The 12,683-nt window shown below is 41.5% G+C and overlaps 1 protein-coding gene and 1 pseudogene across 5 annotated transcripts in view; one reads left to right on the top strand and one right to left on the bottom strand.

Annotated features, from left to right (window-relative positions):
- ARHGEF9 (Cdc42 guanine nucleotide exchange factor 9) overlaps positions 1 to 12,683 on the top strand; it is a 190,286-nt gene that overhangs the window by 39,628 nt on the left and 137,975 nt on the right. The gene's annotated exons all lie outside the window — the stretch shown is intronic.
- Positions 327 to 782, bottom strand: LOC125159684 (60S ribosomal protein L17-like; annotated as a pseudogene).

The raw sequence follows: 12,683 nt of genomic DNA, 5'->3' as shown, positions 1-12,683 counted from the left end.
ATGGAGAAGATAAATTGGCACTAATCAGTGCAGAAAGCTTGAACCTGCTCCTCCATACACCAATCACTTCCAAACAATTATGGAATGATATGATTGTGAAAGAATGTCCTAGACAACCTAAAGTAACTGAATATTACAGTTCATTTTTCTTGGGAACGAAGTAACAACTTGGACCCCAACAAGTATATCTAAATTGTAGGTGGGAGGATGTGAGGAGAAGTAGCAGGATGTGTAAGACCCAGCCTCTTCTGGGTCAGTGGTGGGTAGAGAGAACAGCCATTTTCTTCTCCTTTTTAAAAAACTTTTATTTGCATTTTATTCAGAATTTACTCCTGGGCTATAACTTTTTGTTTCTTCAGTTTCTCCTGGGATATCTTTTTCTTCTGTGCAACCTCCTCTTCTGGTTTAGGAACAATCTGCTCTTTTTCAGTAAGGATAATCTCGATGTGGCAGGGAGACCTCATTTATAGGTTAGTCCAACTGTGAGCCCTGTAAGTTCTATGCTGCATCTTGGGGACTTTGTTCACCTGGGTGTGTTCAATGACCACAGAATCTGCATCTAAACCCTTAAGTTCAGCATTACTCTCTGCAGTTTTCAGCATGTGAAGTAAAGATTCAGCACTCTTTTTGGGCCACTGGCCCTGTGTCCCATTGCACTATTTGGCCTGGACACACTTACCTACTTCACCATTGTAGCAATGGAATGGCACACATTGCTTCTGCAAAGTGACATAGTTCACATACTTAGTGGCATTTCACATATGCATACTCTTGATGGCCTGGGCAGTTTCATGTGTGTTCTTGAAGTAACCATGAAGATTTGAACCTCTTGCTTTGCATGATTTTGTAGGATTTTCTGGGTCAAGTGAATAGGAACCATTTTTAGAGATCACCTCAGGCCACTTCAATAGCCACATTCTTAATGACCACAACCCTGCCCCTAGGCACAACAGCTTGAGCCATCTGGCCCCACTAATGAGAACCTGCTATTTTTAGAATTTCTCAACCTGGAAATCAGGTCGGGATGTCCTAGGGAGGCCTTTCTGGCCTTTAGTAACTAAAGGCTGGAGCTGGAAGGAGAGAACCCTAGACTCAGTGTTGATTGAAGGTATTAAGCAGAGAGACAGGTAGCTAGAGTGTGCCAGGTCTGCCCTGCAGCAGCAACCTTACCCTGAGTGGGATACTCTTGACTATGACAGGCCTACGCTTGTTTCTCAACTTTGCATTTGAGATCAAGAAACATGAATTCCAGTCACTGTTTTGAAACTTAGGGTGTACCTCAGTTGGGGTTCCCTCCTCTGTCTGGGTCTTCTTTGGTCTGTAGGCAAAATAGCCAGTATATCCCTCAGATGCTGGCAAGAACTCAGACTAAAAGTTGAGAAAATGCTTTGCAGACATACTAATTCTTCACCCATGAATCTGTACTTCCATCCCTAAGCTACTTTCAATGCCCATCAACAGCCATGCCTGACTCCTATCACAGTAGCCATAGAAAGAAAAGGGGGTCAGGGAGAGGAAACCTCATGGCGTCAGGTTGATCAAAGTCATACTGGGGTCACCCTCAACCTTACAGATTTTTTTCAGTGCTAGGTCAATCCTTTCTCAGAAAACAGGTTTGCAACATTGTACAGTTTTGCCTCCTCAGAACCCTAGGCAGCAAGGAAAAGTGGAGGACGTCAGGAGCAAGGACTTCTTCCTAATCTAGGAAAAGCAAAGTCAGACCTATACCTGCCATCTGCCAGAGGAAGCAACCTGGAATGCTGACCCCAAGAAGAGTGCCTTATTCCATTTTGTGCTCAGGACCATTTCACCTGCTTTGTTGAAGGGGATGGGTCAGGAACTAGACTACATAGGCTCAAGTTCAGGTTTCTTCTTGCCATTATACATTGTGGCCAAAGATCTTCCAAGCCTCAGTTTTTTGATCTGTAAAGTGGGCTTAACTATAAATCTCAGGATTGTTGGGTACAAGAATTCATCATGGCAAAGGATGTGAAATGTGTGTCATAAAATGTTGAACATGTTTTGCTGCTGTTTGGATTCTTAAGAGTTCATCCAGGTCATTATTACAGGTAGTTTAGAGGTAATTCAGGAGCTTGTTTTCATTTTAGTTCTCACTCCTTTCCCCTATCCTTCCTTTAAGGCCAGTATTGTCTCCATTTTACAGATGTCGATACTGAAGCACAGTGGAGGGAGAGACCAGCCTGAGGCTATATAATTAGGCAGTGGTGGATCCATGCCTTCAGACTCTGTTTAGTGTTCTTTCTATATGTAGTTCCAAGCTACCAGCCAGAAATCCAGTGCTAAAGAAAGCTGCCCATGGCAGCTTAAGTTAACATAATTTAAAAACTTCATTTGTTTCTGACACAGAACAAGGAAGGGGGGCTATCTGGGGCCTGGCCTTCACCAGAAGTATCCTGCTTGCCCATGAGAGGCACATTCACTGATCTTTCATCCCTTCTACAGCAATTTAAGTCCTACTGGTATCCTGCATGTTGGAAGCAGTGCAGCATTGGAGAAGATGCTAAACTGTTGTGATAGGGAATTGTGCTGCCCATTTAAGCTACTTCAGAGAAGGGTCCCTGAAGGCACTTGATCAACCCCCACCTCATCATAGCTTCCTGGGTACAGAAGCTTTGTGTGGCTGACCTGCATAAGGGTTTAGGTAGAAATGTATCTAAGAATATAATGTTTGAGGGCCTTAGTCTGTGGAGTATTTTGCCAACTCTTGAAGGATAAGATAGTGGTTATTCAAGAACCAAAGCTGGAAGAGTCCCTTGAGACCATCTTGGCTGATTCTCACCTGGCCTTGATGTGGACATTAAATTTCAGCTGGGCTTACTTTTTCTCACTTAATGTGTTCTTCCTTATATATCATAAACTCTTAAGCTGGGCCAGATTTTCTAGGAGGCCTTCTACCTTGTATATTTTTGCCTTTCTGAACCTAAGAGAGATACATTGAAACTGAGTGGTAACAGGAAGGCAATTAAATAATCTGTGGAAGTCATGCTTTGGGTGCTAGGCATCAGGGAAGATGGCCTTTTGTGTCTTTCTTCAGCTGTCCTGCTGTGAATATGTTACTTTCCTATGGCCTCTGATTGGCTGTGGGAGCCTAAATGAAAGTGTTTTTCATTTGTGCTGCTAAAATCTTTAGGATGACTATGGTACTTCCCTGTCTGGGGGATTAGACAGTTTCTGGAGTGGGGAAACTGGAGGAAAAAAGGAGAGAGACACCTTCTGTTCTTCAAGTTTGAGAGCCCAAAGAGTGTATAGGGAAGAGTTAGCTGCTGAAGCCCTGCCAAGAAGCAGCCACACAGTTTCCCCAGATCCCTTGACCCTAGACACCTTATTTTAAAATTATTTTATTTTTTAATAGGAAATACATCCACATGGTCAAAATCTGAACGATATAAGAGGATGCACAGTGAAAAATCTCCCTCCTGCTGCTCCCTTCCAGCCATGTGGCTGCCTCTGCAGAGGTCACTAGTGGGTCCTTCCAGAGAAATGTTCTATGGATATATAAATATATATGGATATATTCTTTTTTTAAGTTTATTTATTTTTGGCAGAGACAGAGTGTGAGCATGAGCTGGGGAGGGGCAGAGAGAAAGAGAGAGAGAGACAGAATCCGAAGCAGGCTCCAGGCTACAAGCTATCAGTACAGAACCTGACGCGGGGCTCAAACTCACGAACTGTGAGATCATGGCCTGGGCTGAAGTTGGACGCTTAACCGACTGAGCCACCCAGGCGCCCCTCATTTTTCTTTTTTTAATGGTTATATACCCACTGTTCTATGCCTTGCTATACTTTGGATGTTCTTTGAACCTGTGGGGCATGAGGATGTGCTATGGAGAGCAGAGGTTAAGATCACTGGTTCTAGAGTGAAACTATTTGGGTTTTGGTTCTAGCTGTGTGACCTTCAACAATCACTTCAACTCTTTGAACCTTGGTTTCTTCATTTTTAAAATGGGGATCAAATAAGTTAGTGTATGTAAAAACTTAGATTTGCCTTTGACATATAGTATGCACTCAGTAAATGTTAGCCATTTTTTTTTATTATTAGAGGAAAAACATTGGACTGTGAGTCAGAAGATCTGAGTTCTCTTCTGGCCTCTGCTCCTGGGATAACTGAGTGACTTCCTTTGTCCAAGCCTATTTTCTCATTTTTAAAATGTAAGGTCTTATTCCTACTTGGCTTATCTTCCAGAGTTTCTGGGAGATCATGAATGTGAAAGCAACTTAGCTTCATTCAGTGAGCTCATGAATGTGAAAGCAACTTAGAAACTGTGATGTGCTAAGAACATGGAAGTGGTGCTACTTACTCTTTTTGTAGAACTACCTTGAATGGCTTGAACCCAGTGGACTGAACTGGGTGGAGAAGGCAGTGCCCTTTCTTCTGGCAGTGGAACCTAAATGCCATCCTTGGACTGGAATTCTATTTTGGGTGTATGTAGACCATGGCAAAAATTCAAAATAGTCAAGTTTTGTCTTTTGACATTTTTTATCAGACTACATACCTCTTCTGACTTCCTTGTTTCCATGTTTTCTTTGCCTCCCCTCTGTCCCCTTTAACTCCCCTCTGTCTCTTGTCAAAACCTGCTTTTAGAAGCAAGGCAGCAGCATCTTTCAAAAGTGACCCCAACTTTCCATTTGAGATAACCCAGTTCAAGTAGCTCAGAGAGGAGCTAGATCTGCCCAAGTTCATACCACAAATCAGTAACTAAGCCAGGCCTGGAGTCTCTTCTTCCCATCCCATTGTTGTTTTGTTTTTTTGTTTTTTTTTGTTTTGTTTTTTTTTTTTGCACTTTGCATTTTAGTGTGAATTTGAATTTGAGATTCTTTAGCAACGACGTTTGGTGATGAGAGATATTCTGGTAATGTCTGCATTTAGCCTTCATAGTGAGGTGTTCTTAATTTCCAGGGTCAGACTTGTCTGGGGTCCTGAGGGATAGGAGAGGCAGTGCTGGTTGTAGTACTGAAGGGATGATATCTGTAGAGCAGAGGGAGGAAAGAGTACCAGAAAATATCTAAAACAATGATCTCCAAAGTGAAGCTGAGGGAGAAAACACTGGAAGTTCTTTATATATTAAATTGCTAATTATCAATTAATTTCCATTTTTGTGTAAATGTTTATAAAACACATACTGCATTAGTACTACATTAGTATTTAGATACTGGGGTAGATATTAATTTTTTAACCAATTGATGTTTTTTAACCAAAAACAACTAACAACCATCTTTCTAAAATACTGTAGGCTTGGTTTCTAATTTTGGCTCTGCTGCTGACTAGCTTTAGATGTTAGGTAACCTCTTCACTGGAACCTCAGTTTTCTTATCTGTAAATTGTTAGGCTGAACTAGGTGTGCCGGTTCTTAAGAATCTCCAATCCAGATCTTCTCTGAGCATAAGAATCCACTGCCAGGCTCTTGAACCTGAGACAGAGTCAAGAAGATTATGTTCAAGTTCTAGTATCACACTGGATATTTTGTCCCTCAGTCAGTTGCCCTGGGCCTTCCCTTCTCCACCCCCACCTCCTTCACCTAGCCCAGACAGGCAGAAGCTGTCTTACGTAAGCCTGGCTGACCTACTTGAAGTTCTGTTGTTACAAGCACAACCACTTTTCCATTGGGACAAAGACCCAATGCCATCCCTCCTAGGCCCTGAGGGTGGGTCTGAATGTGCTGATCTTGTGCCCTCTCAGACAGCCTAAGTTTAGATGATGCATTCCTCTGAAGGTAAGTCAACTCCATCTCAGCCAGTTTGTGTCCCCCAAGGCCTGATCCAGTGACTACTCACAGAACACCACCGCCATCTGCTCATCCACTATTTACCATGTCTACTGAGAGCACAGGATTGTGCTAGACTTTGTTAGGAGAAACATGGCCAACCCCTCAATAGGGACTACTGCTGATAGGGACCAGAGCTACTGCTTAATGCCTTGACCAATGTCTTTTCTGTCACTGTGAGCCAACAGGCAGAGGGAAATCAATAAGCCACTAGAAACCATCTTCTACTTTCTGATGGTCTCTTTAAGTGCAGATTTCCTCTTTGTGTTGTAAGGACTCCCCTACATTCTCTTTGGAAAGGCTCAAAGCATTTGCAAGGCTTTGTCCTGGGTGGGCATGCTTAGCAGACTTAAAAGTGTTTAAATTGATTGAAATATATTTATTTTTTTCTTTCTGTTCTCCAGATATAGGAGCAAGTCAAAGTGCTCCTAACTAAATGTTGTTCCTGTTCTCACCACCTTAGAGCAGATGGCCACATTTAAAGATGACATTAGAACCATTAGTTCCAACCTATCTCCTTCTCTGCTCCTCCCCCCACCTACAGCCCTCCTTCCCCTACAATATTTTAACACGACATCTGTCAAATGGATAAAAAATGACTTTCCCTTCTCTCTGCCTTGCCCACCCACCCTCTGGCTGTGGTGCTGATGAGTATAGAACTATGCATGTGGGAGGCATGGAGGACAGATTCTTCATTCTCCCCCCTCCCCTTTTGTAAACTTAGAGGAGCCCTACCTCCACTTCTTCTCAGGAAACTCCAAGACTGGCCTTTAGGTCACAATTCAGGAAAAATTAAGGATCCCAGGGCTGGTCCCAGTAGAACCACATGAAGAAATTCAAGAACCCAGGTGCAGAGCCCTAGATAGGTCTAGGTGATCTCAGGGATTGGGGGCTCTTTGAGCCCCCTGCCTCTTCCCTAGGCTTGCCTTCACCATCTCTTAAGGTTTGAAGGCAATGAAGAGACTCAAATGGGTGGCTGGAACTTAGTACCCATAGCAAGTCCAAGAAGATGGTCACAGTGCCCAGGGTAGGAATTTTGTAGATGGAGCCCAAGGTGACTCAAGAAACAGATAAGCGTCAGGGTAACCTCCAGTTTGGAACGGTATGCTTCTGACTCAACTCATAGCGACAGCATTTCTGAGTCATTTTTTGTTTTACTAATAATTTTTCTTTTAGAATATTAGAGTCTAACTTGGATAGATTGAGCACAGCTCTTAGAAATTGCTTCTAGACTATAGCATAGAGAGATTTTCCATTAGGGCCACTGTGGGCCTCAGGGCTGAAGGTCAGGGCATGGGTGGGAGAAGAGATGCAACAGAGCAGGTGAAAATAGACTCTCAAGGCTGGGAAAACCATCCTGGACAAACTACTGTAATTCCTCAGCCTGCCTGGAATCTAATACAAGAAGGGGAAGTCAGGGACAAAGTTTCAGAGACTCTGGTTTCTTCCAAATGATCCAGTGCAGTAAGAGGAAATTCTTGTATTTCAAACTCTGGCTCTAGTAAGTTTAAGATACTTGGTCTCAATATGATATTCAAGTTCACTCTGGCTGTTTTTTAAAAAATTCTAGGATGAGGGGTGCATGGGTGGCTATGATGGTTGAATGTCTGATTCTTGATTTTGGCTCAGGTCATGATCCCAAGGTCATGGGATTGAGCCCTGTGTCAGGCTCTGCACTGAGTGTGGAGCCTGCTTAAGATTCTGTCTTGCTCTGCCTCTGCCCTGCTCCCCTGCTCACATGCTCACCCTCTTTCTAAAATAAAATAAAGTAACATTAAAATATAAAGTAAAAAAAAAATAAACACTCTGGGGTGATTCTGAGCAGGAGGTCTATGAGAACTGGCCTAATGGGTTGGAGGCCAAAAGATCCCAGAACAACTTGACATTAACTCCTATTTCCAATGTTTTGGACGTTCAAGCTGATGTTTATCAGATTGGGAGGTGCTCTGGGTGAGAGACTTCTCTAGCCAACAGGATCATGATTGGTTGGTGGTCCAGAAACATGTCTTCTCTGTGATCTGTGCAATCCTTGACCTATTTGGCTGCATTTTCTCTAAAGGACTTATTTCTTCTACAAGACCAAACTCTTAGCATCATGAACTTTCAGGAAGTATCTGGGTCTCACTTCATTTGCTCCTGGACCCATTAGGTTGAGCTAGTGGCTGAAGTTTCATATCAGAAGAGTCCATTGCTAAGGTTCAGACCAAGCAAGTAAATCCCCCATATATGTTTGATTGTTCACTGTTATAGCTAAGGTCACCTTGTAACTTCTTTGGAAGAAGTACAGAAAGGTGTTGTCCTTTGTTATTAGTCTATAATGAATGAAAAAAATCTCCTTCATAACTTGGGAAGCTTATCTGGGTTTTCCAAACTTTTAGGGCCTGGCAGATATGAGTTGGCTTGTGACCAAAGTACATATTGGCCTCTAGATCAGGTGATCTATCCTGCTCATGCTGAGCCTTAACCTCATCTGGGCTGATCTTTCAAAAACAAGTCAGTCCAGCTGAGTTTTGTGTTTGTCAGGTGTGGCTGAAACCAACCATAGACCTTTCATTTTATTAAAGTGAAAAATGGATGGCACAATGGGACATTGAAGGAAGCCAGTTCCCAATGACTCAGAAATTACATGAACAAACTAGGGAAAAAGTGGTCATGTCATGAAAAGATGATATTTACATACTCCCTTTCAGTACATTTAGAGCCATCATCACTTGAATTCATTAACTATTCTGCTCAGAAATGACATTATTTAGTTATGGGTGATAGCAACACCCAGATTAGAGCTGAAATAATGCAGATATGAACTATTAAGTCACAGGGGAAAGAAAAATCAATTATTGGATTTTTTAAAATACTTTTTTAAAACACTTATTCATTTTTGAGACAGAGAAAGAGCACGTTTGGGGGAGGGTGAGAGAGAGAAGGAGACACAGAATCTAAAGCAGATTCTAGGCTCTGAGCTGTCAGCACAGAGCCTGATGTGGGGCTTGAACCCATGAACCATGAGATCATGACCTGAGCTGGATTTGGACGCTTAACCAACTGAGCCACACAAGGGCCCCCAATTCTTGGGATTTAAAAAATATTCATAATAGTGTTTTTCTTATCTGGCATATTTTCATCCCCTGATGACCATCAAGCACCTCTGTACATCTTCAGCAAAAACCTGCATCCCACCCCAGAAGCCATTAATCCTATCAAAAACAGAATAGCCTATAGGCCACCTGGTACATATTATGTGAACAGTTTGCTTAGCTACATAGTATGTTCTGCAACCTGACAGAGATGCTAAATATGTTATTGTGGTCTTCATCAGAATTTGTCTTATTTGAGGGCTCAGGTTTTAGAAGCTAAAAACAGTATTGTTCATTATGTATTAGGCAGATTATTTATTTATTTATTTATTTATTTACTTATTTTGACAACAAAACAATAATTTATAATCATGTCTCAACAGAAATAATGAACACTGTCCAAACTACAAAACTGACCAAACATCTTCCTATCTTGGCTATTCTAAGTGACCACTACTTTTTTACCAATTTTAACTTTAGGCAAAATCTGGTCTTTCCTGATTTTGTTTTATATTTTATTGTATTTTATTGTATTTTATTTTATTTTATTTTATTTTTTGTTTGTTTTCTAATATATGAAATTTATTGTCAAATTGGTTTCCATACAACACCCAGTGCTCATCCCAAAAGGTGCCCTCCTCAATACCCACACCCACCCTCCCCTCCATCCCACCCCCCATCAGCCCTCAGTTTGTTCTCAGTTTTTAACAGTCTCTTATGCTTTGGCTTTCTCCCACTCTAACCTCTTTTTTTTTCTTCCCCTGCCCCATGGGTTCCTGTTAAGTTTCTCAGGATCCACATAAGAGTGAACACATATGTTATCTGTCTTTCTCTGTATGGCTTATTTCACTTAGCATCACACTCTCCAGTTCCATCCACGTTGCTACAAAGGGCCATATTTCATTCTTTCTTATTGCCATGTAATACTCCATTGCGTATAAAAAACACAATTTCTTTATCCATTCATCAGGTGATGGACATTTAGGCTCTTTCCATAATTTGGCTACTGTTGAGAGTGCTGCTATAAACATTGGGGTACAAGTGCCCCTATGCATCAGCACTCCCGTATCCCTTGGGTAAATTCCTAGCAGTACTACTGCTGGGTCATAGGGTAGGTCTATTTTTAATTTTTGGAGGAACCTCCACACTGTTTTCCAGAGCGGATGCACCACTTTGCATTCCCACCAACAGTGCAAGAGGGTTCCTGTTTCTCCACATCCTCTCCAGCATCTATAGTCTCCTGATTTGTTCATTTTGGCCACACTGACTGGTGTGAGGTGATATCTGAATGTGGTTTTGATTTGTATTTCCCTGATAAGGAGTGACGCTGAGCATCTTTTCATGTGCTTGTTGGCCATCTGGATGTCTTCTTTAGAGAAGTGTCTATTCATGTTTTCTGCCCATTTCTTCACTGGATTATTTGTTTTTCGGGTGTGCAGTTTGGGGACACTAGCCCTTTGTCCAATATGTCATTTGCAAATATATTTTCCCATTCCGTTGGTTGCCTTTTAATTTTGTTGATTGTTTCCTTTACTGTGCAGAAGCCTTTTATCTTCATGAGGTCCCAATAGTTCATTTTTGCTTTTTTTTCAATATATGAAATTTATTGTCAAATTGGTTTCCATACAACACCCAGTGCTCATCCCAAAAGGTGCCCTCCTCAATACCCATCACCCATCCTCCCCTCCCTCCCACCCCCCATCAACCCTCAGTTTGTTCTCAGTTTTTAACAGTCTCTTATGCTTTGGCTCTCTCCCACTCTAACCTCTTTTTTTTGTTTTTTTCCTTCCCCTCCTTCATGGGTTTCTGTTAAGTTTCTCAGGATCCACATAAGAATGAACACATATGGTATCTGTCTTTCTCTGTATGGCTTATTTCACTTAGCATCACACTCTCCAGTTCCATCCACGTTGCTACAAAGGGCCATATATCGTTCTTTCTCATTGCCATGTAGTACTCCATTGTGTATATAAACCACAATTTCTTTATCCATTCATCAGTTGATGGACATTTAGGCTCTTTCCATAATTTGGCTATTGTTGAGAGTGCTGCTATAAACATTGGGATACAAGTGCACCTATGCATCAGTACTCCTGTATCCCTTGGGTAAATTCCTAGCAGTGCTATTGCTGGGTCATAGGGTAGGTCTATTTTTAATTTTATGAGGAACCTCCACACTGTTTTCCAGAGTGGCTGCACCAATTTGCATTCCCACCAACAGTGCAAGAGGGTTCCCGTTTCTCCACATCCTCTCCAGCATCTATAGTCTCCTGATTTGTTCATTTTGGCCACTCTGACTGGCGTGAGGTAATATCTGAGTATGGTTTTGATTTGTATTTCCCTGATGAGGAGTGACGTTGAGCATCTTTTCATGTGCCTGTTGGCCATCCGGATGTCCTCTTTAGAGAAGTGTCTATTCATGTTTTGGGCCCATTTCTTCACTGGGTTATTTGTTTTTCGGGTGTGGACTTTGGTGAGCTCTTTATAGATTTTGGATCCTAGCCCTTTGTCCAATATGTCATTTGCAAATATCTTTTCGCATTCCGTTGGTTGCCTTTTAGTTTTGTTGGTTGTTTCCTTTGCTGTGCAGAAGCTTTTTATCTTCATAAGGTCCCAGTAATTCATTTTTGCTTTTAATTCCCTTGCCTTTGGGGATGTGTCAAGTAAGAAATTGCTGTGGCTGAGGTCAGAGAGGTCTTTTCCTGTTTTCCCCTCTAGGGTTTTGATGATTTCCTGTCTCACATTCAGGTCCTTTATCCATTTTGAGGTTATTTTTGTGAATGGTGTGAGAAAGTGGTCTAGTTTCAACCTTCTGCATGTTGCTGTCCAGTTCTCCCAGCACCATTTGTTAAAGAGACTGTCTTTTTTCCATTGGATATTCTTTCCGGCTTTGCCAAAGATTAGTTGGCCATACTTTTGTGGGTCTAGTTCTGGGGTTTCTATTCTATTCAATTGGTCAATGTGTCTGTTTTTGTGCCAATACCATGCTGTCTTGATGATTACAGCTTTGTAGTAGAGGCTAAAGTCTGGGATTGTGATGCCTCCTGCTTTGGTCTTCCTCTTCAAAATTACTTTGGCTATCCGGGGCCTTTTCTGGTTCCATATGAATTTTAGGATTGCTTGTTCTAGCTTTGAGAAGAATGCTGGTGCAATTTTGATTGGGATTGCATTGAATGTGTAGATAGCTTTGGGTAGTATTGACATTTTAACAATATTTATTCTTCCAATCCATGAGCATGGAATGTTTTTCCTTTTCTTTATATCTTCTTCAATTTCCTTCATAAGCTTTCTATAGTTTTCAGGATACAGATATTGTACATCTTTGGTTAGATTGATTCCTAGGTATTTTATGCTTCTTGGTGCAATTGTGAATGGGATCAGTTTCTTTATTTGTGTTTCTGTTGCTTCATTATTAGTGTATAAGAATGCAACTGATTTCTGTACATTGATTTTCTATCCTGCCACTTTGCTGAATTCATGTATAGTTCTAGCAGACTTTTGGTGGCGTCTATCGGATTTTCCATGTATAATATCATGTCATCTGAAAAAAGTGAAAGCTTAACTTCATCTTTGCCAATTTTGATGCCTTTGATTTCCTTTTGTTGTCTGATTGCTGATGCTAGCACTTCCAACACTATGTTAAACACCAGTGGTGAGAGTGCATATCCCTGTCGTGTTCCTGATCTCAGGGAAAAAGCTCTCAGTTTTTCCCCATTGAGGATAATGTTAGCGGTGGGCTTTTCATAAATGGCTTTTATGATGTTTAAGTATGTTCCTTCAATCCTGAATTTCTTGAGGATTTTTACTAAGAAAGGATGCTGAATTT

This window comes from Prionailurus viverrinus, unplaced genomic scaffold (genome assembly GCF_022837055.1).
Source record: "Prionailurus viverrinus isolate Anna unplaced genomic scaffold, UM_Priviv_1.0 scaffold_57, whole genome shotgun sequence".
Taxonomy (NCBI): domain Eukaryota; kingdom Metazoa; phylum Chordata; class Mammalia; order Carnivora; family Felidae; genus Prionailurus; species Prionailurus viverrinus.
Note: the sequence above shows the minus strand (reverse complement) of the source record. Positions and strands in the feature narration are given on the sequence as shown.